Raw genomic sequence first — 25233 nt, forward strand, 5'->3', positions numbered from 1 at the left:
GCAGAGTCTGAAGTAAATCAGGTGAAGAGCGACAGAATCAAATACGCCGGCCTCCGATGGGAACGAAGGATCGAGGAATTTGAAGTACTCTCCTGGGGGTCAGAATTCCGGAAAAATTGGTGTTTTGTGCTGACACTAACCTTGATGGGTGGCCTGGGATGAGCTAAATAGCAGAAGTTGAGAGGAAGGGAAATTTTGTGGGAATTTGTGCACTTCCCAGAGCAGGCATTGGTTGGCGCTGGGAAGCGACGGATAATTAACGTGACTTGGGCTGCAATTGGCGTAAGTGAATTTGCTGGACGGGAAACCGAGGCGAAGAGCGGTCTGGCAGAAGTCTTTACTCAGCTTGCCTGAGAGAGAGTGAGCATGTCTGCAGTTGAGGACTTAGCAAACGGAACGATTGAGCTTGGAGATAGAAAGTTTTCGTTCAGCTATGTACTGAGCAAGATAGCTAGAAGTGAATAGACTAGCGCAGCCTTGCAGCACCACGAGGTCGGCCGACGCCCGCGTAACGACGCCGCCCCGCCACGCTGAATTTGGTGATATTGCGCCCACTCCGGTAGCTGATTAATTTGTTGGATCACGTCGGCAAAGTTTCCACTAGGGTTTCATGGGCCGTGTATTGTAGAATTCTTCTCGCTCTTTGCATTACGCCTGGGTCAGTCGACAGGAATTACTTTGGATTTATCGCGCTTTACTCCACGCAAACGCAATTTATTACCACTGCCTTTTAGGAGGGCCACGTAATGCGATGATTGAAGGTCGTGAGTTAAAATAAATCTGTGCTAATCGACTGCATCTGTTTTCAATCAAGTAGTTGAAATCCCAAGTCACTTTCTTAGTTAGTTTTATGTTCAACATTTGCATCTGGTGTTCAATAGCTGAATATAACATCAATGTGGACCCCTTTTTAATTAAAAGGGATCAATTCTGAATCAATTAATGTCAACACTGCCACCGCAGTTCAATCAGGAGTCACAGGGTCTTATTACTTTCTTTGCGTTATCCGATATTGCGGCAGTTCTGCACTCTCTGTTGATCTGTTAGTCAATTACCTGGGGTGGAAACACGCCAAAACCAGATAAGTGACGAGTGGGGTGTTACAGTGCTGCCTTTGAGGAACAGAATTTCAGTGGGTATTTTCCAACAGGATAACGCTCGCCCACATACCGCTGTTGTAACCCAAAATACTCTACAGAGTTTTGACATGTTCTCTTGGCCTGATCGATCACCAGCTCTTTTCAAATCGAGCAGATACGGGTCACCATCGGATGACAACTCCAGTCTCATCGACAGCCAGCATAAACCGTCCCTGTACTGACCGACAAAGTCCAACAGGCACGGAACTCTGTCCCTACAAGCTGACATCTGACACCTGTATAATACAGCACATGCACTCTTGCATGCTTGCATTCACCATTCTCACTGTCACACCAGTTACTAATGTACCAGCATTGCACATTTGCAATGGCTTATCTCGTGCTTACATTAGCCTGGTATCTCGCAATGTTAATCACTCGAGTAGGTCACCTAAAGAAATATGTTCGCGAAATTTCATCACTCTAAAACTGTTATTTTTTTATGCTGCCGTTCTCTTTCAGTCAGTTTACATCACATAGGAATGCGATCTGTGATAGGAAATCAGTATCTAGAAAGAATTTATCACAGATATGATTTTCTTCTGCCAGGTGAGAACAGACATCTCGCCTAACTTCAGGAACATGCGTTAATACATTTCCCCTGAAAAGCCAACGAATCGTACGGTAAAGTAAGAGAGATGCATCTTCAGCCCATATATCGTTATACATTTGTCTAAAAAGCTAGCATTTTGGAGACGAGTTTCAATAACGTTAACCACATTTACGACAGTTTTCCTGATTCAGATCAACACTCAAATGTTGCGAAGCAAGTATTTCTCTGTGGATAATGCAATGGGTCCGCATAATATCCGGAGCTTTGCCACGGTAAGTGCTCGTAGAGCCACTCTAAAGGCGCGGCATGGATTACACAACAGCAGTTCACACTAGCACAGTCAGCCCAGTTACTTGATTTTCTTTCATAAAGTTGTGCACTATTTCGAAAAAAATCTCTGCCTGACGTACCTGCATTTATTTCCCTACAAAAAATAAGCTCTTCAAAAAATGGTTCAAATGGCTCTGAGCACTATGGGACTTAACATCTGAGGTCATCAGTCCCCTAGAACTTAGAACTACTTGAACCTAACTAACCTAAGGACATCACACACATCCATGCCCGAGGCAGGATTCGAACCTGCGACCGTAGCAGTCGCGCGGTTCCAGACCGAAGCGCTTAGAACCGCTCGGCCACTTCGGCCGGCTAAGCTCTTGCATCATTTCGTTATTCTTTTCATCAACAAATCGCACGTAGCAGATTAAATGAGCATCTATATCGCTAATAATGGCTTGATCTAGCTACAAACCAGAATCTGCCCTCTATTTTTTCTATAATTTATTCATGAGGATCGTTTCCCATATGTTGAATTCGAGGAGTAGCTGTAGCGTCAGACAAAAAATGTGCACAAACTATTTTGCTATAGATTCTCGAGACATACTGGACACAATGTCATCAGCACACGGTAGAATTCATTCCTCGGCATTAGTATGATCTGTGTTACATTTTGCTGCCCACGGAGCTACAATGTAGAACTAGACACGCGCTTTACTCGAGATTTTCGCTTGCTTAGAAATTGATGGTTTCTGTTCTCTCATTTCATTCAGTTTTCTAGAAGAATGTGCTCTTGGTTAGAAGACATCATTCTTATGGACATTTTCAAAACGACGCTTTAATTTTCTACGTGCAAACGTTAAACAGAACGTAGTTTCAAACACAAGGTATACTGTGGACGCTCTTCACTCTTCACTACCATGGGCGTTAAACAAAAATCTAAATACCTGGCGTCGTATTTTCTATACTGGCGTTTTCTATCTTCATTACTCGATTTTTACAAATTTAAAAATTTTACCGTAATTTATCGCCTTTACCAATTTTTTCATAATGTCACAATATAATAAAAACTCCTAGAACAAAACCACAACAATCGCTGCTGGTGCTAAGTGAAACGCGCGATCATTCAGCTTCCAGATTAAGACTGCTTACGCAGGGTGACTAACATCTGAAGTGGAATTCCTCCAACGCTGACACCTGAAATGGAATTCCCCACAATTGTCCTCTTTCTACATCTAAATCTACATATATACTCCGCAAGCCACCCAACGGTGTGTGGCGGAGGGCACTTTACGTGCCACTGTCATTACCTCCCTTTCCTGTTCCAGTCGCGCATGGTTCGCGGCAAGAACGACTGCCGGAAAGCCTCCGTGCGCTCTCTAATCTCTCTAATTTTACACTCGTGATCTCCTCGTGAGGTATAAGTAGGGGGAAGCAATATATTCGATACCTCATACAGAAACGCACCCTCTAGAAACCTGGACAGCAAGCGACACCGCGATGAAGAGCGCCTTTCTTGCAGAGTCTGCCACTTGAGTTTGCTAAACATCTCCGTAACGCTATCACGCTTACCAAATAACCCAGTGACGAAACGCGCCGCTCTTCTTTGGATCTTCTCTATCTCCTCTGTCAACCCCATCTGGTACGGATCCCACACTGATGAGCAATGCTCAAGTATAGGTCAAACGAGTGTATTGTAAGCCACCTCCTTTGTTGATGGAATACATTTTCTAAGCACTCTCCCAATGAATCTCAACCTGGCACCCGCTTTACCAATAATTAATTTTATATGATCATTTCACTTCAAATCGTTCCGTACGCATACTCCCAGATATTTTACGGAAGCAACTGCTACCAGTGTTTGTTCCGCTATCATACAATCATACAATAAAGGATCCTTCTTTCTATGTATTCCAATACATTACATTTGTCTACGTTAAGGGTCAGTTGCCACTCCCTGTACCAAGTACCTATCCGCTGCAGATCTTCCTGCATTTCGCTGCACTTTGCCAATGCTGCAACTTCTCTGTATACTACATCATCATCCGCGAAAAGCCGCATGGAACTTCCGACGCTATCTACTAGGTCATTTATATATATTGTGAAAAGCAGTGGTCCCATAACACTCCCCTGTGGCACGCCAGAGGTTACTTTAACGTCTGTAGACATCTCTCCATTGAGAACAACATGCTGTGTTCTGTTTGCTAAAAACTCTTCAATCCAGCCACACAGCTGGTCTGTTATTCCGTAGGGTTTTACTTTGTTTATCAGGCGACAGTGCAAAAAAAATGGTTCAAATGGCTCTGAGCACTATGGGACTCAACTGCTGTGGTCATAAGTCCCCTAGAACTTAGAACTACTTAAACCTAACTAACCTAAGTACAGCACACAACACCCAGCCATCACGAGGCAGAGAAAATCCCTGACCCCGCCGGGAATCGAACCCGGGAACCCGGGGCGACAGTGCAGAACTGTATCGAACGCCTTCCGGAAGTCAAGGAAAATGGCATCTACCTGGGAGCCTGTATCTAACATTTTCTGGGTGTCATGAACATATAAAGCGAATTGGGTCTCTCAAGATCGCTGTTTCCGGAATCCGTGTTGATTCCTACAGAGTAGATTCTGGGTATCCAGAAATGGCAAGATACGCGAGCAAAGAAACATATTCTAAAATTCTACAACAGATCAATGTCAGAGATATATGCCACTAACTACGAAACAAATTCACGGCGCACTAGACAGTCATTCATGGGGCACCAGGGTGCAGCGCCGCACGGGGTCAATACCACTGCGCTTGATCATTTATATGCATGTTGCAAACAGTAAGTATGGTATCACACGTATCACACTTGCTTGGGGTATTTCTGTAATTAGCTTAATTTCTGTCAAATTTTTTCCGTTGGAAGAGATGTGCTGAGTCCTATCTGCAAAGAAGTGTTGAATTCAGTGGGTCGATACTCTGTAAGCTCTCATTTTGCCAGTAATCGACGGTGTGAAACAGTATGAAGTCATGGACGAACAGGGCAAGATCTCTGTTTTTTGAATCCGTGTCCATTTTTATAGAAGATATTTTCGATAAGAAAGTCCTAATAATGTAAGTAAACACTGTGAAGAAATTGAAAAAGAGACATTCTTGAGTGATGACCTCTATGCGATTCACTGCCTCTTCTGAAGAAATACTGACGTAGGTAAACTTCTCATCTGTCCGGGATTCTATTCCCATGGAGACAAACCATCTTCCTTTCATGCTGGCCGTTGGATACAGAGATGTAAACAAATGTACTAAGGCTTTTCTCACGCAATCCTTGTTTGCTTATAACATGTGCGTACTCTTGACAATGACCGTTAGGTTTAAACTGGGCAACAGTGACGAATGAAAGACGTTTACCCAAAGAATGGGCGGTCCCAAGAGGACTGATATATGTTAATCGATAATAAGTAAAACAAGTAGGAAAATATTGATTTGGAGTTATCAGTATTTGGAAAAATGTTCAAATGTGTGTGAAATCTTATGGGACTCAACTGCTAAGGTCATCAGTCCCTAAGCCCACACACTACTTAAACTAAATTATCCTAAGGACAAACACATACACCCATGCCCGAGGTAGGACTCGAACCTCCGACGGGACCAGCCGCACAGTCCGTGTGTGCAGCGCATTAGACCGCTCGGCTAAATTAGTGTTTGGAAAATAATTCTTACCTGACGGTGCTCACCTCGATATACTAAAAAGATAACAAAAAAGGCCAGTAAATTTTCGTGACAAACGAATGGATCCAAGTAACAAAAAATGACAAAGAAAAATAAATATGAATTCACTGTCGTTTTAATGTCAGAATACAAATTTCCTTATCGAACAAACTTCGGATATTCCACTTATGATACCAAAGAGAATACACACCGCCCTATACACGAAATCAAAACTCACACGGAAAGATACACTCCTGGAAATTGAAATAAGAACACCGTGAATTCATTGTCCCAGGAAGGGGAAACTTTATTGACACATTCCTGGGGTCAGATACATCACATGATCACACTGACAGAACCACAGGCACATAGACACAGGCAACAGAGCATGCACAATGTCGGCACTAGTACAGTGTATATCCACCTTTCGCAGCAATGCAGGCTGCTATTCTCCCATGGAGACGATCGTAGAGATGCTGGATGTAGTCCTGTGGAACGGCTTGCCATGCCATTTCCACCTGGCGCCTCAGTTGGACCAGCGTTCGTGCTGGACGCGCAAACCGCGTGAGACGACGCTTCATCCAGTCCCAAACATGCTCAATGGGGGACATATCCGGAGATCTTGCTGGCCAGGGTAGTTGACTTACACCTTCTAGAGCACGTTGGGTGGCACGGGATACATGCGGACGTGCATTGTCCTGTTGGAACAGCAAGTTCCCTTGCCGGTCTAGGAATGGTAGAACGATGGGTTCGATGACGGTTTGGATGTACCGTGCACTATTCAGTGTCCCCTCGACGATCACCAGTGGTGTACGGCCAGTGTAGGAGATCGCTCCCCACACCATGATGCCGGGTGTTGGCCCTGTGTGCCTCGGTCGTATGCAGTCCTGATTGTGGCGCTCACCTGCACGGCGCCAAACACGCATACGAATATCATTGGCACCAAGGCAGAAGCGACTCTCATCGCTGAAGACGACACGTCTCCATTCGTCCCTCCATTCACGCCTGTCGCGACACCACTGGAGGCGGGCTGCACGATGTTGGGGCGTGAGCGGAAGACGGCCTAACGGTGTGCGGGACCGTAGCCCAGCTTCATGGAGACGCTTGCGAATGGTCCTCGCCGATACCCCAGGAGCAACAGTGTCCCTAATTTGCTGGGAAGTGGTGGTGCGGTCCCCTACGGCGCTGCGTAGGATCCTACGGTCTTGGCGTGCATCCGTGCGTCGCTGCGGTCCGGTCCCAGGTCGACGGGCACGTGCACCTTCCGCCGACCACTGGCGACAACATCGATGTACTGTGGAGACCTCACGCCCCACGTGTTGAGCAATTCGGCGGTACGTCCACCCGGCCTCCCGCATGCCAACTATACGCCCTCGCTCAAAGTCCGTCAACTGCACATACGGTTCACGTCCACGCTGTCGCGGCATGCTACCAGTGTTAAAGACTGCGATGGAGCTCCGTATGCCACGGAAAACTGGCTGACACTGACGACGGCGGTGCACAAATGCTGCGCAGCTAGCGCCATTCGACGGCCAACACCGCGGTTCCTGGTGTGTCCGCTGTGCCGTGCGTGTGATCATTGCTTGTACAGCCCTCTCGCAGTGTCCGGAGCAAGTATGGTGGGTCGGACACACCGGTGTCAATGTGTTCTTTTTTCCATTTCCAGGAGTGTATAAGTGTCCTTTTTTCCGCGCGGTGTACGAGAGTGAAATAACAGAGAATTATTGTGAAGGTGGTTCGATGAACCCTCAGCCACCCACTTAAATTTGATTTGTAGGGCATCCAAGTAGACGTACACGTAGACGACACCTGCGACTTGAAAGAGGCACCACTTAAAAATTAAATTCAAAGGAACTATCGACGTAATTGCCCTCGAAACATTGATTTAGAAAAAGGAGAAAACCTCTGAAGACTGCAACAAATGTAGATCAAGATTCACTTAAGGGGGGCAGGACGTCAAACGGGCCGACTTGGAGCAGGAGAAGCACCACAGGACATTTTAATTTACACTGTCTATACTTTTACAAATAAATTCATAAAACTTTAAGAGCATGATCAAGAAGGATTCAGGATTCATACTCATAGCAATGGAAGCTCAACAACGTAACAAACCATAGTTACAGGTGTATGAAACTCTAGAAGTTATTTAATTTACGAAAAAATGAATGAACTGTTACATTTTAAACTTCATGTTTAGAAAAAAATCAAGTTTTATAGTTAATTATTTCAATTTTTCCACAGTTTTATAATAGATTTGGAAAATTCTAGAGTTTCATACATCTGTAACTACTGTTTGAATGCTATGAAACATTCATCGAAGAATCTCTGTTACTTAGGAAGAAAAGTGTTCCTATAGCAACAAATGCAGCCAGTAATAAGTGTAAAAATGATGAAATTTCACATGTAAAAAAGGTATTTTGCTACGTTTTTGAACTTCCACTGCGATGAGTGTGTGTCCTCGATCTTTGCTGGTCATGGTAACTAAGTTTTATGAATTTATTTGTAAAAGTATAGACATTAGAAATTAAAATGTCCTGTGGTGACTCTCCTGCTCCAAGTCGGCCCGTTTGACGTCCTTCCCCCATTAACCAGTAAAAGAGACCAGTGAGTGCACGGAAGGAAAATGATACGAAGTGACTTCGACTACATGCGCCAGCATTACATTATCCGCATTTCCGAAAACTTTCCAGTACAATTGATCACATGGCCGGTGACGTATCTTTAGAAAACGAAGAAAAAGATGACGTTAGCGTTTCTTAATAAAACACAAAGATATAATTCAATAAAGCAGTTACGACAAATGTAATAACGTTAGAGGCAATCTAAGCATTGACATATCGTCCGTTACTTCTGTGTCCAAAGCCGACATTTTCCGAAGATCCCGAGACAGATGCCAACCGGCAACACTTCAGAAGGCGGCCATGAAAGCCTCAACACTTTTCTTCAACGAAACATTGTTTGTATGCAAACTGCAGGTATCGAGTGTTTCTATAATAACGAACAGCTTTATGTAGTTTTATGTCAAATGTGTGTGAAAACTTATGGGGCTTAACTGCTAAGATCATCAGTCCCTAAGCCTACACACTACTTAAACTAAATTATCCTAAGGACAAACACGCACACCCATGCCCGAGGGAGGACTCGATCCTCCGCCGGGACCAGCCGCACAGTCCGTGACTGCAGAGCCTCAGACCGCCCGGCTAATCCCGCGCGGCTGTAGTTTTATGACATATTATTGTACGCTTCAAGCAGTGAACGTAGATTACATACTACGGCATAATTAGTTCAGTTGAAAACTTACCGAGCTTAAAGCACTTTGAAAATAATTGATAATTTACGGTTAATTAATTAAGAATATTTACCAATTCTAAACTTGATACACTTTGAATCCTTCCTGTACTGTATTATTTCTTAGCAACTAATTCAGTTCCACTAATCTTTCTGCAGCATTTCTTTTGGTATCTTCTGTGCAAGGTTTCAGCATAACAGTAGTCATCTGCGAAACGGACATGTTGTAACCAAGTGTAGTGGCGTGGTCATCCTCACTTGAGGATGAGCAAAGAATGTATTGCCGACTTTCTCGGAGGTGCATAACGAGTATTTCACCATCATCAAAAGTCTGGGGATGTAATAAATGGTCCTCCAGGTGCAGTAGAGAAGCGATCAGGACTTGCTGCGCCAACCGTAGACGGGCTCCCAGACTAGATCAGACTTGTGCAGCAATGCAGAGGGTGCCGACTAGCTGGTGGCAGCTGCCGCTGACGGTGTAAGCACCTGACGTGAGACTGGAAAATCCTGTCGCTTTTCCCTACGTGCAGTTCCAGTACACTATGTATAAACATGCAGCACTAGGCAGACTGAGTATATGCTCCACCCGTACGCCATTGAGCGTCTGCATTGTTGTACAATGTATTCTTCACGCACCGCTGTGTTCGCTTTACCCAGCACAGGTCACATTATTTCTCATGAGAAACTGCTGGGTGTCACTGCTCGGAAAATTAAAATACGAATCTTTGTAGAAAATTTAGATATGGTAGTGTGAATTCGATGACTTTTGTATGACTTGCATCTCGAGGGGAGTTGACTTCCTACATAGTCACTAACTGCCATAAGGAACGAAAGCTGTGTTCAGCGGCAAGGTTGGCTTTTACACTACCTTCCCTTTCTGTGTATGATCGTATTGTTGGTGTGACATTACTTCTCTCGACTTAGCGTGGGCTCTGAACTACGGAGCAGGTTGACTTTCCTAACGTCGGCCGGCCGCGGTGGTCTCGCGGTTCTAGGCGCGCAGTCCGGAACCGTGAGACTGCTACGGTCGCAGGTTCGAATCCTGCCTCGGGCATGGATGTGTGTGATGTCCTTAGGTTAGTTAGGTTTAAGTAGTTCTAAGTTCTAGGGGAGTGATGACCACAGCAGTTGAGTACCATAGTGCTCAGAGCCATTTGAACCATTTCCTAACGTCAACAAACAATTGCAAGAAATGATAGAAGTTGGTTCAAATGGCTCTGAGCACTATGAGACTTAACTTCTGAGGTCATCAGTCCCCTACAACTTAGAACTACTTAAACCTAACTAACCTAAGGACATCACACACATCCATGGCCGAGGCAGGATTCGAACCTGCGACCGTAGCGGCCGCGCGGTTCCAGACTGTAGCGCCTAGAACCGCTCGGCCACCCCTGCCGGCAATGAAAGAAGTGATAAATGACAAAAGACGTCATCGAACAGACTCAAGATGCAGCCTCATTGTCTAAAATGTATGCACTTGGGCACAGAACTACGTTACTGTCGAGCTGAACGAAAGTGTGTTTCAAAGTGCCGAAGGAGTCGGTGACACTTTGTCTAACCTTTGTGACGGTACAAACCCCCGTTACTAGATGGATGTTTCAAGTATGCAAGGATTGCTTTGTGGAGAGCGAGCGCGCTACATGTTGCGCGATTCGCGGAAGCGCGTGGCGAGATTTGCAACGGTCGGTGGGATGGTCTCCGCCGCTTGGCGGCGACGTGACCCGCAGCTTGGGACATTGTTTGGTTTTTCGCGCATTACGCAAAAACTATGTAACTTATGGTGAAGAGCGATGCGGCAGTGGATTGTGGCCAGCAAATAGGCACCTTCTGAAAGATCGATCTTTATTTCAAGTCACGAGACGCAAAAGTTATAGTAACCTCAAAATCGGTTAATATCACGAATGCTGAAAGATTAATAAAATTAGTAAATACCGACTTACAGGGATGAGCGAGCACTTATTAAAAACGTTTCGTCATAGTGGATCGAGTGCCGTTAAGATTCATAAATAATTAAGCCCCTAAAGACGAAAGTTGTTTATAAAATTCAATAGAAAATTCATGACGTAAAGAATGGCACTATATAAAATTTTGGGTGGCATCACGCGTATTTTAAACTAGTTAAGTTATATTATAAACTTAACTTGCAATAGTTTCCATTGTTTGCAAATTGTTATTAACATTTATTGCCCATAATTAATTAATTATTATAGCTATGAAGATTTTCTGAGAAGCGCAGTGAGTAGATTACGTCTACTAACGGTGCTATATGTTCTATGTTAAAATTTTGCGGCACAGAAGTAAAAAAACAAATTTGCGCTAAGTGTCGAAATTTTGCAAAAACTAAAACTTGATTTACGGGCGATAGAATAAGCCTAGAAATTAATGTAAAACAGCAAATAAGACGTAGTCTTTAGCGCAGTTCCGATGGTGTACTTATTTCTGTCGAGGGATGTATGTATCAAAATTTTTAACCTTAGCTGGTGAGACTGGTACTTGCATCATAACAAGGGGGTTGATGTCCGAGCCCATATAAGCGAGCGGCCATCTTGGCCAGGGGTCAGTCGTTGGTCATTCGTTTTGGAGGGTGGGTGGAGAGTAAGCCCCACTTGAGGGTGGCCCATGTGGTCGTTTGAGAATTCTTATTCGCGCCGATTTATTTCGACAAAGAGTATTGTTTAATAGTGGAAGTGTGCAAGCATGTATTTGGTGAACTGGAAGTGCTACGATTATTTGTGTGAGTACGATTTACGAGGTATACATCGTCGTAAGTGAACATATGGCAATTTGTGATTTCGCGCCAAAACTGTTAGAACAAAGACGACAGTGGGACTTGTGGTTCTGTTCGAATTGACTGGGTGATTTTGGATTATAGCAGCCAAAATTACTGCTATTCGGGGCTCGGAATCAAATTATTATTAAAGTAAAACTGTAAACCGTCTCACCAGTTCTAATTTCATTGTGTGAAAGTAAAGGACAGCGCCAATAAGTAGTGATTGAACTGTGTCGTGAAAAACTAATTTTAGTATAATAATCGCCTAATTCTTGTTCCCTAGCATAAACTGTACTTATGTCTGAGTGAATAATTAATTCAAAACCTATAACAAATGCGCTGGTGTGGAACAGTGTGCTAATGCACCAAGTGTGGAAATCATCCTCTACATCTACATCTACATCTACATCTACATTTATACACCGCAAGCCACCCAACGGTGTGTGGCGGAGGGCACTTTACGTGCCACTGTCATTACCTCCCTTTCCTGTTCCAGTCGCGTATGGTTCGCGGGAAGAACGACTGTCTGAAAGCCTCCGTGCGCGCTCTAATCTCTCTAATTTTACATTCGTGATCTCCTCGGGAGGTATAAGTAGTGGGAAGCAATATATTCGATACCTCATACAGAAACGCACCCTCTCGAAACCTGGCGAGCAAGCTACACCGCGATGCAGAGCGCCTCTCTTGCAGAGTCTGCCACTTGAGTTTATTAAACGTCTCCGTAACGCTATCACGGTTACCAAATAACCCTGTGACGAAACGCGCCGCTCTTCTTTGGATCTTCTCTATCTCCTCCGTCAAACCGATCTGGTACGGATCCCACACTGATGAGCAATACTCAAGTATAGGTCGAACGAGTGTTTTGTAAGCCACCTCCTTTGTTGATGGACTACACTTTCTAAGCACTCTCCCAATGAATCTCAACCTGGTACCCGCCTTACCAACAATTAATTTTATATGATCAATCCACTTCAAATCGTTCCGCACGCATACTCCCAGATATTTTACAGAAGTAACTGCTACCAGTGTTTGTTCCGCTATCATATAATCATACAATAAAGGATCCTTCTTTCTCTGAGACTTACGTGAGAGCCAAAATGTGCAATAACATTTTTAACCAACATTTGTGTATGCACATTCGTGTAAAAACGCATCAACCGCTCTTTATTATTTTACCGCCCCGTCGCACCTTCACTACTACAATATATGGCAACTAGGAAATCAGTTCGGTTGAGGAAAGGGATGGAAACCACTGGAGGTTTTTTACCGAGAGTACGGCGCATGGCCGAAAGTCTCCAAGCCGGGAGGCGTAAATTTGGTGAGTGTTTATTGCCTGGTGGCGTTAAGGGTCGTCACAGACGAGAATCGCGCCGCCAGACAATCCTGCTCCTGCATGTCCTAAATTTTATACATGGACCGTTGGACCGTCAAATACTGTGACTACGTATCTATGGGTTCTGAAAAGACAAAACTAATTCCCATAGACTATAAATACTGTTCATTTTCCATTATTGGCCAGTTTCAGCTATTATACCATTTTCAATTGGTGGTTGACGTATATAAGGACAAGTCACCAAGCTCTCTATCCAACAGATTATGGTAGGAACACATATAAACTACAACCAATGGGAATATTCTAAAGAAGTTCAAATATATTGTTTAGTTTTCAATCACAGTTGGACATCTACCTCTTACGTAACATTATTTTCAAACAGCTGAGTAAAACTGAACGTACTCAGACATTTCCCTCTTTACTTATTCTGATCATCACTAAACTGACGTACAATATTTTTAGTGCAACGCAGTCTGACTTTCAATAATCCCCACAAAAGAATGACCCTGACTAACAACAACCTATACCTTTCATGTGTCTCTTACCTCACAAATTCTTTGTTACTGTAGTACAGCAAGGGCCAATACAGCCAGCTAAATAAAAGATTCTAACTACTGAAGGCACTATCTACTGATAGGCATAGTTAGCAAATGAAAGATTTTGATAGAGAACAAACAATTTATTTACCTTAATAATGTTCAAAAGCCATCATATATATATCAAATCATGACATCCATCTTTTCAAATTTCCTTTTTCTGGCGGACACACGTCCAAGTCGTTCGCTTATAGTAACCTCTCAAAACTCTGGCATCTCTCTCCCCACATCCACCACTGCTAGCGGCTCACCTCCAACTGCCCAACGCTATGCGCTGTTCACATCCCACTGCCCAACACTACAATAGCGAATATTCCAAGAATGCCAACCAGCCACAGACTGCAGACAGCACAGTCAGTGATTTTCATACAGAGTGCAATGTGGCGTTACCAACATAAAAACAGAGCGAGGTGGTGTAGTGGTTAGCACACTGGACTCACATTCGGGAGGACGACGGTTCAACCCCGCGTCCAGCCATCCTCATTTAGGTTTTCCGTGATTTCCCTAAATCGCTCCAGGCAAATGCTGGGATGGTTCCTTTGAAAGGGCACGGCCGACATCCTTCCCCGTCCTTCCCTAATCCGATGAGACCGATGACCTTGCTGTTTGGTCTCTTCCCCCAAACAACCCAACCAACATAAAAACCTGAACAGCCTACTTACACTTTCAAAGACTCGTTTTGTTCGCCCTGTAGTTGCGTCAGAACCCGTAGTGTCTGTGTCAGAACCACACACCTTAATACTGTTTGTGCTGTCCTAGCACAGAGACGACAGGCTGCTCACGCAAATACATCAATTTCAAGATGATCGAGGGAATTTGGCGCGTGGTAATGGAAACAAGACTGAAGAACAAATAAGATACTCTGATAAGGTCCGTCAGTCTGGAAAAAGTATGAAATAGCACAATTCTGAGAAAATTCGGAGTTAGCTACAGGAAAGACGGCTGATATACAATATCCAAAAGAACTGCAAGGGAACAGTTAGACTGGACGATCGAGAACGAAGTGCTCACACTAAAATGGGTGTATGGCAGGGATTCACTCTTTCGCCCCTACTGTTCAATCTATAAATTGAAGATACGATAATGGAAATAAAAGAAATGATCGAAAGTAGAGTTAAAAATGAATGGATACCAATGGTTAATGTTTGAAGAAGACGTTGCTATACTTAGTGAATGTGGGGAAGAATTATAGGATCTGTTGAATGGAATGAACAGTCTAATGAGTACAGGATATGGATTTAGAATGAACCGGAAAGAGACAAAAAGTAATGAGAAGTAGCAAAAATGAGAACAGCGAGAAAGTTTACATCAACATTACTTTTTCACGAAGTAGAAGAATTCTGCTACCTTGTGAGCAAAGTAATCCATGACGGACGCAGCAAGACTAATATAAAAAGCAGTATAGCAAAGGTAAAGACGGCATTCATAGCCAAGAGAAGTCTACTGGCGTCAAAGTTGCACGTTATTTTGAGGAAAAATGTTTCTGAGAATGTACTCCTACATTTTGAGCACGGAATTGCATGGTAGCGAATCATGGACAGCAGAGGGACAATCGAAACAGAAGATAACTGAAGAGTTTGAGATGTGGTGCTACAGCAGAATGTTGAAAACCAGGTAGAATTATAACAAATAAGGAGCCTCTGCACAGAATCGGGGAAGAAAGTAACATGTGGAAACACTGGCAAAAAAAAAGGGACAGGATGAGTGGAAATATGTTAAGGCACCAGGGAACCACCTTCTCGGTAGCAGTAAATAGCCGGATGACCAAAAAAACGTACGAAATTCGTCGAATATAATTTCTCCGACACTGACGGTGTTTCGTCTTATCGGCTAGAGGAATTCCACTTAAGCCATGAAGACACCTGTCTTAGCACCTTACAACTACCTCATTAGTTACAGGTTCTCAACAAACAGGATACAATTTTATTAGGTTGCCAGGCGTCCGACAGCGGGTCTCATGCTCAAAGAAACGTGGAAACCCGCCCCGTACTGTGGAGTCAGCAAAATTTAGATGCAATCCTGAGTCAATCGATTACTTTTCATAGAGAAGTTCCACCTCACTTTGCAGAATGATTCTATTGACATATTCGTATGTAGAAAAAATTGTACCCAGGGAAGTCAGAGGAAAACCGCTGGAAGATAACAGTGTAGTGCTGGTGCGGTCCGAGAATTGGGAGCATCACGTTCCATAGATACAAGGAATTTCTTTTCTTCTTTAGCATCTGGAGGAACAGTGCTAACTCTGAGGCACAAGGACGAGGTACCTCTGTGTAGCGACCTGTGCCGATAGTAAAATAATCTGCAGCATAGGTGATCACTTCACTGGTATAATAGTGGAATTAACAGAGTTTACGTAGAAGGAAAAATGTAGCCTAGAAAGTAGACTGCTTACTAACCACTCGCGTGAGCCTTTCTGCAATTAAAAGTAGAAGTAAAAATACCAAGCGATGAGATAGCTTATTATTTTATTTTGGATGAACTGTTTCGGCAAATGTAAGTTCCGTCGTCAGATCCGTACAGCATATACACTGATCATTCAGAACATTACGACCACGGACCTACTATCGATATAATCCCCTCCAGGCGATCCCAACGTCACCCGGCGAGGTGTGACAGCTTGTCAGGCACACGTACGTTGGATTTTGTATCAGCGAGCGTGCTGTCCATGTGTAGAATGAGGAAGGCTCGCGGTCTATCTGGGGCTGACCGAGGGCAGATTGTGATGGCCCGGAGGCTCGGGACGATCATTTCGGAAATTGCACGACTTGAGTGTTCGAGGAGTTCCGTGGTGAGTGTCTTCCATACGTGGCGAAAGAAAGGTGACACCACGTTCAGATGTCGTAGTGTTGGGCGGTTTCCCCTCATTACAGATGTCGGACGTCGTAGGCTGGACAGACTAGTTAAACAGGACAGGCAGCGAACTGCGGCGATAATAACATCAGACTTCAATGCTGTGCAGCGACCACTCTTAACGATGGGCCTCTGCAATCAACGACCCATGCATGAGTCAGTGTTAACACCACGACTGAAATGGCACGTTCCCTTCGACACTGGACGTTGGCACAGTGACAGAGTGCTGCATGGTCTGACGAATCCCGATACCTTCTTCATCACACCGATGTGACCGCGCGAATCCGTTGTCTTCCTGGGGAACAGCTTCTTGACCCCTGTACTACGGGACTGACAGGATCCACTATGCTCTGGGGTACATTCACGTGAGCATTCGTGGATTCAGTGGAGATCGAGCAAGGCACCTCGCGTATCGCACACTGGTTGCGGAGCACGTACTTCAAGACTGAGCCGTGGTAAAAACTGCTGTTTTGAAGGGAACGCCGCAGCGCGTAGTGTGAAGCATTCGCCCTACGTTTCCGGCGGTGGCGCCGCTGTGTAAGTCGCAGCTTTGGTGTCTCCCTCTGGTGGGAAAGGTTGCCTGTTCACGTGCATTTAAGGGGCGCGATGAGCTCGCCAATCGGTTAGTCTGGGTCAGTCTCTCGTCCCCAGCCGTTAGGCGGTTAGTGTCTGTCTGTCGTTCGGAGTAATAGTATGTCTGTCGTTCGGATCAACCTTTAAAGCCGGCAAAATGAGAGTCTTTCCACTCAGCCAGCAAGAGAACTCTGCGAGTAGTTGCCCAGTCGGGCCTTAGTTCCTGCATCTGAGTCTGCGCGTTAGGCCGCCAGTATGCTCGAGTTTGCTCAGGCATGGTCATTGGCGGTTGGCTCGATCGGTTGGTCGGTCGCGCAGTGGGACACAAGATTACTTGTCCGTCTTGAGCGTCGGCGCTTGTGAGGTCGCCACGTGAGTCCAGTGGGCCACGGCGTATAGCCAGGGGTAGTGGCTTCGCGGTCGACACGAGAGTAACAGGAGTCAACCCACGACATCAGTCTGGCCGATGCGACCTGCGACGCCGTGAGACGGGAGATCGGCGCGCCTCCCTGCGTCCGTTGAAGCGACTGGCAGCGGACGGTTCGAGAGAACGATTTGGGGGTGCTGCGCCAGGTCTTCTCGAGAAATCGCAGTTTATTAGAAGTTAGGTGATTTGTGATATCTTGTTTGATTTCCTGTTGTTAAATTCTACTTGTTTTCTTGGCGAGGTCACCAGCCGTTTTGCTTTGGGGTCGTCCCACCATTCTTCTCCGTTTGCCCGCCCGTGGGAGGGTGGTTGTTAGAATTGGGTGGTCCGTTTTTCCCTTGTGGAGTAGGGGCGGGTTAGAGCAACCTGCGGTTCGGGTTGTTCGGTAATCTCCCTATCAATCTACCGTACGTTAGTAGCTGCCTCTGTCATGTTTGTCGGATTTGGTGTCTTAACGAATTCATTGCTTGGAGTGTAACGGCCTAGTTCCTGAAATACGTTTTGATCTTTGGAAGCTTTGATATTGTTGCCTAAGATCTTGAGAGGCAGTATCTGTGTACTGTGCAGCATCTTTTGTTTGACCAACCTTGTAGAATTTAAATAAGATTGCATTTCATGGGCTTTTATTTAAATGACCATCTTAGTATATAAAGTTGCCACCCTTTACCGTAAGACTATTCTTAGAAGTTAAAATCAAGTTGCATCGTTGGTGGCAGGGTTAATATTTTAATTGTTAGTATTTAGTACGATTTCCATCCCTCCTATGGGGGGGGGGGTGCATAATTTGTGTGATTTTGTAAATTGTTAAAACTCTTAGTTTAAAGTAATCTGGTGTGTTGCAGATTTGCACCAGTGTACTCTTTCAGAGGCTGTTGTGAGCGGTCGTAACTACGGCAGTGTCAAAAAGGGAGCGGCAAGGTTCTCTGCCCAAAAACTCATACAGTCAAAACTTGTTTCTTTCTACCTCTGAATAAATTGTAACTTTGATATTTAGAGGCTGCTTTCTGGTTATAATTTTAAATCTGTTTCTTTTAAAAAATGCTTTTAGGCACTATTGTTTATGATTTTATCAGATACGCCCTGGCAACTACTTCCATGCTTGCATAGTGTGATTAAATCTGTTAATGTTCTTGATAAATCACTTGTAAATAAAATATATTCTTAAGAATATTCTTTGAAAATAAATCACTGTTCAATGACGATCATGTTTCCCGACGGCAGGGTCACTTAACTACAAGATAATGCGTCATGTCACAAGGCCAGCAGTATGATGGAGTGGTTCGAGGAACACAGTAGCGAGATCCAATTGATGTGCCGTGCCCCCAAATCGCCAGATATGAATTCAATTGAACACATGTGTGGTGTGATTGAATGTGACATCAGAGCTCATCGACCCTCCCCCGTAATTTACGGGAATTAAGCTACTTGTGTCTGCAGATGTGGTACAAACTCACTCCAACAACTTACGAGGCCCCAATGTTTCCCTGTCATGACGCGTCGCCTCTGTTATCCGCGACAAAGGCGGATTTACCGACTATTAGGTAGGTGGTCATAATTTTCTGGCTAATCATTGTAGATCGCTAGTTAAAAGTATAATCAGGTCAGATATAATTGCAGTGTTATTGGTCTATAATACTGGAATTTGTATATGGTATTTTAAGAATGTAACATTTTAGTTGTTCTCCTGTGTGACCTACATGCACTATGACGGGTTCGTAAAGTATTGTTCCTGTATTCCTGTCACCTAGAATTATTCAGTGGCGATGCGTTATTCACACTGTAACCTTATAACTATATTGATTACTAATATAAAGCAGTGGGTGAACAACTGATGTACATTAAGTTTTTTATAATTTTATAAGACTTTTAAATTAAAAAATTAAGAAATATTTATTTTTTTATAAAAGTTGATTTGTTATTCTAATGATCTCTGGTTTCGATTACCTCCCCTACATAATTACTTACTAAAACGTGTACTTTGTATTGTTTTGTCGACTCCTTGGATATAACTTCTTCCTTATGGTTCATATGTTACGAACGTATCTCCGTATGTTCACTGCTACAGTGCCACCTGCTGGTAGTTCGTAACATCTTTGCTTTTACTTGTGATCCTCAGTCTTGGCTCTAAGCACTATGGGACTTAACATCTGAGGTCATCAGTCCCCTAGAACTTAGAACTACTTAAACCTAACTAACCTAAGGACATCAAACACATCCATGCTCGAGGCAGGATTCGAACCCGTGACCGTAGCAGCAGCGCGGTTCCGATCTGAAGCGCCTAGAACCGCTCGTTCACGTTTTGTCCACGACTGTACATGCTCCGGTTGATTTTCCCTAGTAATCTCAGGAGTAAATATTTTATTTGCACACACCAGTCTGAAACAATCAGTTACAACATTCTTAGCACAGTGATTTCCACCTTAGAAAAATTTCCGTTACTAACGGTAACTCGAAATGTTTATCAAAGGCAATGACGAACGTAAACGACGGTAACGTACAGGGTGCCGCACGAAATGTGTTACCAAATGTTTCTTTCACAATTTACGACACTGGGATCTCTACAGCAGTACCAGCAGAGCTTGCAAAAACAAATGAGTTACGAAATGACGTGTAATTCACGATACTGAGGCAAGGAGACTAGTAAGCAGCAATGGCTGACAATGGAAGACTGACGACACAGCAACGATCGGCAGTTGTATTACATTTTCATGAAACGAAAAGCCTTGTTATGACTCAGAGGCGTTTTCGACAACAGTTTAACACACGATGGGTCCCTTGCAAGAAGACCATCCACAGGTTGTACGATAAATTTGTACAGGAAGGAACAGTATTGGAAGCGAAGCGACCTCGGCCTAAGCCTGTTTGTTCGCCGGAGAATACTGAGGCGGTACCAACTGCTGCACAGAGAAGCCCCGGGAAATCGTGTAGAAAGGCAGCAGTGCAACTGGGAATATCCAGACGCTCCGTTCAACGCATTCTTAAAAGTGACCTCCATATGTACCCATACAAGATGACCTGTGCACAGAAGCTCAATGAAGAACACAAGTAGCAGAGACTACTGTTTGCTCAGTAGGCGGAGGATAGAGAAGTTACTCTCATCAACGTTTGGTTTTAAGAGGAGGCGCATTTTCATTTAGACGGTGTGGTTAACAAACAAAATGTACGCTCTTGGGCCACTGAAAACCCACAAGTGCTTCATGAACGACAACATTGTGCTCCGAGAATTACAGCGTGGGCACCAATTTCCAGTCACGGACTAATTGGAACCTTTTTCTTTGAAGAAACTGTGAACAGCGAGCGTTATTTGAGCATGCTCCGCAATAGCTTCGTTCCACAGCTTCTTGCTACTGCCTTGCCCTTCAACACGCAGTGGTTCATGCAAGATGGAGCAAGGCCACATACTGCAAACACTGTGTTGGAGTTTTTACACGAGCATTTCGACATGCGGAGCATTTCACTCAGGTTTCCAGGTCGCTTCAATGACGGACAGTATTGGCCACCCAATAGTCCAGACCTCAATCCACGTGACTCTTTTCTTTGGGGGTACCTAAAGGAAAAAATTTTCCCGAAACGTCCACGTGATTTTATGGAGCTCAGAAGACTTTTTCTTCAAGCTTGCAGTGAAATTACGGAAGACATGTGCCGTAGGGTAATCAGTAACTTCAGTGTTCGTTCGAAGAAAGTTAGGAAACGAAATGGTGGACATGTTGAGCATGTGCTGAGTTAGAACAAATCTCCATGGACGGCTCTTCATTGTAGTATATGTTCCTTTCAGATTGTATTGACAATAAAGTTTATATTCAAAAACAAAATGGTAACACATTTCGTGCGTCACCCTGCAGATGGTCGGCTTGCACGTATTCCATCTTCATTAAGTTTCCTGCACGCTGTACTTCACGGTACGGCCGATAGGTAGCAGCAGACGTACGATGGAATGGCATCTCGGTTAATTACCAGCTACTGCATAGAATGCCTACGCTTGTAGCAGCGCTTGTTCGTTCTGGAATTTTTATGTGTTTCTAATTGTGATACATGGCCTGGAGTAGCTCTATCTGCACTGCTGACAATGAAAACTACATCATGCAACAATGATAAAATAAACATGAAGTGTTCTACGTGGTTGGATATCTAAATGGTTGGAATTTTTAAGTGCAGGCATACAAAAAAGATAGACATGCAACCATACATTCCTCCTCTAGAACTGAAAAGATTATACGTCAGAGATGTCAGTTAGAAATCATTGCTGAACGACTCTCGATTTTGAGAAGATCGTACACTAAGTGATCTACATATCCGGGCACCCCCAAAAACATACGTTTCTCACACTAGGTGCATTGTGTTGGCACCTATTGCCAGGTACTCCTAGACATCGTTAGAGAGTAGAAGCGGGCGCTCCACGAAACTCACAGACTTCCATCGTGGTCAGGTGACTGGGTGTCACGTCTTTACACGAGATTTCCACATTCCGAAACATCCCTAGTCTACTGTCTGGGATGTCATAGTGAAGTGGAAACGTGAAGGGACACGTACAGGACTAAAGCGCACAGTCCGACCTCGTCTGTTGACTGACAGAGACAGCCGATAGTTGAAGAGGGTCGTAATGTATAACAGGCAGACACCTATCCAGACCATCACACAGGAGTTTCAAACTGCATCAGGACACACTGCAAGTACTATGGCAGTTCAGCGGGAAGTGAGAAAACTTGGATTTCGTGGTCGAGCGACTTATCATAAGCCACACATCACGTCGGTAAATGCCAATCGACGCCTCGCTTGGTGTAAGGACCGTAAACATTGGACGATTGAACAGTGGAAAAACGTTGTGTGGAGTGACGAATCACGGTACACAATGTGGCGATCCGATGGCAGGGTGTGGGTATGGTGAACGCCCGGTGAGCGTATTCTGCCAGCGTGTGTAGTGCCAACAGTAAAATTCGGAGGCGGTGGAGATATGGTGTGGTCGTGTTTTTCATGGAGGGGGCTTGCAAAAATGGTTGAAATGCCTCTGAGCACTATGGGACTTAACATCTGTGGTCATCAGTCCCCTAGAACTTAGAACTACTTAAACCTAACCAACCTAAGGACATCACACACATCCAAGCCCGAGCTACGATTCGAACCTGCGACCGTAGCGGTCACGCAGTTCCAAACTCCAGCGCCTAGAACCGCACGGCCACACCGGCCGGCGGGGCTTTCACCCCTCGTTGTTTTGCGTATCACTATATAGGTTGATGTTCAAGCGCCTTCTTGCTTCCCTCTGTTGAAGAGCAATTCAAGGATGGCAATTGCATCTTTCAACACAATCGAGCACCTGTTCACCGCCTGTAGCGGAATGGTTACACGACAATAACATCCCTGTAATGGACTGGCCTGCAGAGTGTCCTGACCTGAATCCTACAGAACTCCTTTGGGATGTTTTGGAACGCCGACTTCGTGCCAGGTCTCACCGACCAAGTAACTTTCCAGCACCTGGTTGAACGTATGTCTGCGAGAGTGGAAGCTGTCATCAAGGCTATGGGTGGGCCAACACCATAGTGAATTCCAGCATTACGGATGCAGGGCGCCACGAACCGGTAAGTCTTTTTCCCATTGTGTTCGGATAGTTTTGATCATATAGTGTATTATGCCCCATGCAAGAAGTAGGAATATCCACCAGAACTTGTGGGAATAAGGCATTTGACTGTTTTCTGGATGTCATACTAATGTTTGGTTATGTCATTTAATGCTCATAACTTGTATTTTTCCCTCATGAACTTCAATATTTTAAAAAAAATTAATAAAACCACAGATGACATTCAGGTAATTTGAAAGCCCACTAAAATTTGAGTCACATGGTGACTGTCACGTCACTGGCTAGCACGTTGATTCTACTGTCGTACGGCTCATTCACGGAGATATCTCGCAATTTACGTTTCAGAAAACGGCTTAAAACCGGTGAGTAGTACCACATTGCGTAAGAACATCTGTAAAAACTCCTTAAATATTATTTCTGTGACTTCTAGCCAATGAGGAGATACGTAGAATGTGGTTCCAACTGCTCGTAGAGATCCAGATGAGGTAATGGTAACTACCTGTGTTTACTTCTATGAGTATCATGATTATGCAAGCAAACGCTCCATATGAAACTTATTATTCTATTATGTGAAATACATGAAATGTATTAGCAGTTGCGGATATGGAAAACCATCTGATGAATAACGGAAAGACGACAGTGAAAATTTGTGCCAGAACTGGAATCGAACACGGATTTCCCGCATATCGATATTGCACTGCCTGTGTTATTCCGAATTACGATGCAATGTACCTTCGCATGCAATATTGTTTGTGGGTTGTTTTCGAAGAATGAAGAGACCATAAATGCATCAATTTTCGGAAGGTTACCTCCATCAACCTCCATAAAAGTTGTAGAAACATTATCCGTCACTAAATAACTACACTGTTTCCAGAAGAGGAGTGGAAAAACACTAGCAACTTCGTGTAATACTCCTATAACACACGAAAGCTTCATCTTACTGCTGGCCTGTGACGTCTCCAGAGCTTCAGCCAAAACAGAGCGTTTTCGATCACATGACCGAACCTTGAAGTTTTAGCTTTAATTACACAGAAATAAAAGACTATTTTTAGAATATTGACTGAGAATACTACTTCAGTGTTATAATTTTTCAGAATGAAAACAATCCGAAGCATATTTTTAACATAAGAGAATAGCCTATTCTGCAACAGCACTATCCCGGCCATTTGAGATTCTGGTTTACCGTCCCCCGATACTGATGTCTCTGCTGATCGAGGTCCTCCCACTTCTGTTACACGTATACATGGGTTCTGGAGGCATTATTGGCATGTAGGATCTCTACGACAGCTGCCGACTAGCACTCGAAGTGACACACACATTGTTGAATTGGCAGTGCAGGATCTTCCAGCCAGGTCACGTATCTTTGGTCAAGAACTGGTCGTGTTTGGAGTGACATAAATATCGAAGAGGGCGGTGTGACGACATTCGGAGCAACACAAACTGTAGGCACGGCGGCCATTGTTGCAGATTCCCTTGGCGCGGAAGCAGAGGCGCACGCGCAGAGATGCGCACAACAACAACATCAACAACAACAACCCCCCCCCCCCCCACCCCACCCCCAGAGATGAGGCCCCTTCCACACTTGTCCGGCAGACGTCTAAGCGGCACCATGCACACGGTGTGCCACTTAGGTGATTTCTCATCCCTCCGACTACTGTTGTGCACGTCACAGTACAGCGGATCCTTTTATTTTCTTCTTTTCTAGTCTTGGAGAATAGTTATAGTGAAATGAAACGTGAACAAACGCTGGCATAGGTTTTAATTCATCGTCGCTTCAAATGAAAGAGAAACAGAAAGAGAATACAGTGTCTTCATCCAGTTAGTGTAAAAAACGCTCTATTTGAATAGCGCCTGAGAAGTTCTTGTAATACATTTGAATGAGTGAATCGTCATTCGATGGATTACACTGGCGACTGGAGGATTTGCTACGGCTGAGGAACACTTTTTTCCGGCGATATATGCTGTCTATACAAATGATGCCTGTTGCTATCAGGTAAGTGAAATAAAAATGCTATTACAGCATACGGTCTTAATAATTTTTACTTCGCTTCGCATTATTAATTGGGTAACTAATTACTGCAGGGACAGAGGCATAAGGAAGTATACGGGGCCGGTTCAACTAGCAGTATAACACACCATTTTTCTCGGCTAATTTCGGTTGAAAAAATGCG

This window comes from Schistocerca serialis, chromosome 8, assembly GCF_023864345.2.
Source record: "Schistocerca serialis cubense isolate TAMUIC-IGC-003099 chromosome 8, iqSchSeri2.2, whole genome shotgun sequence".
Lineage (NCBI taxonomy): Eukaryota > Metazoa > Arthropoda > Insecta > Orthoptera > Acrididae > Schistocerca > Schistocerca serialis.